This window comes from Bison bison, unplaced genomic scaffold (assembly GCF_000754665.1).
Source record: "Bison bison bison isolate TAMUID 2011002044 unplaced genomic scaffold, Bison_UMD1.0 scf7180017864491, whole genome shotgun sequence".
Classification (NCBI taxonomy): domain Eukaryota; kingdom Metazoa; phylum Chordata; class Mammalia; order Artiodactyla; family Bovidae; genus Bison; species Bison bison.
This window is the reverse complement of record NW_011495050.1, coordinates 7,888,425-7,889,704: the sequence shown is the minus strand read 5'-3', so window position 1 is coordinate 7,889,704 and position 1,280 is coordinate 7,888,425. Positions and strand designations below refer to the sequence as shown.

At 34.4% G+C, this 1,280-nt stretch overlaps 1 non-coding gene across 1 annotated transcript; it reads right to left on the bottom strand.

The window, feature by feature from the left end:
* Positions 1 to 437: 437 nt before the first annotated feature.
* Positions 438 to 509, bottom strand: TRNAW-CCA. The gene has a single exon. It is a non-coding gene; the product is annotated as a tRNA-Trp (tRNA).
* Between the last annotated feature and the right edge of the window lie 771 nt (positions 510 to 1,280).

The following is a 1,280-nucleotide window of genomic DNA, read 5'->3' as shown; positions in this document are numbered from 1 at the left end:
TTCTGAGATTTTAAAAATTTAAATGAATGTTAAATTTTGTCAAACTTTTTCTCAGTATCAGTTGATATGATCATGTGATTTTTCCCTAAGCACATTAGTATGACTGATCCAATCTCACATTATTCTTGAGAAATAAAGCTCACTTGGATATAGTATATGACTCTCTATATACTGATGAATTATATTTACTAATATTTTGTTAAGGATTTCTGCATTTTTATTCATTAGGGATATCAGTCTGTAGTTTTATTTACTTATTTATTTATTTTTTTGGTATTCTCTTGGCTGTTTTTTAGGTTTGAAAATGAAAGTGAAGTCTCTCAGTCATGTCCGACTCTTTGTGACCCAGTGGACTGTAGCCTACCAGGCTTCTCCATCCATGGGGTTCTCTAGGCAAGAATACTGGAGTGTTTTACCATTTCCTTCTCCAGGGGATCTTTCCCACCCAGGGATCGAACCTGGGTCTCCTGCACTGGAGGCAGATGCTTTAACCTCTGAGCCACCAGGGAAAACCCTTTTAGGTATTATTGTAATACTAAATTAATAAGATGATTGGAAATGGTTACCTATTCTTCTGTTATCTGGAAGAGATAATGTAGAGTTAATCTTAATTGTTCTTTGAATGTTTGGAAGAATTTTCCAAACATTTGGACCTGGAGATTTACTTCCTATGTTGTGGTTTATCATAATATATATTTACTATTGGGAGAATTGTGGTACATATTTTTCAATGGTTAGTTTATTTTGTGCACACTATCAAATTTAAGTCCTTAGACTTTTTTTTAAGTTTTATTCTTTTATTATCCTTTTGGTGTCTATAAGGTTTGTAGTGATTGCACCCTTTAAAAATTTCTACTCTTGGTAATTTATGTCTTCTCTCTCTTTTTAAATCAGTCTTTCTTAAAGTTTGTCAATTTTATTGATCTTTTCAGTAAACCACATCTTCGTTTCACTGAGTTTCCATTTGTCTTTTTTTGTTTTTGCTTTTGTTAATTTCTTCCTTTTATCTTTGTAATCATTATTTCTTTTTTAATTTTTTATTTTTTTTTACTTCACAATATTGTATTGGTTTTGCCATACATCAACACGCATCCACCACGGGTGTACACGTCTTCCCCAGTCTGAACCCCCCTCCCTCCTCCCTCCCCATACCATCCCTCTGGGTCATCCCAGTGCACCAGCCCCAAGCTTCCTGTATCCCGCATCAAACCTGGACTGGCGATTTATTTCTTATATGATATTATACATGTTTTAATGCCATTCTCCCAAATCATCCCCCC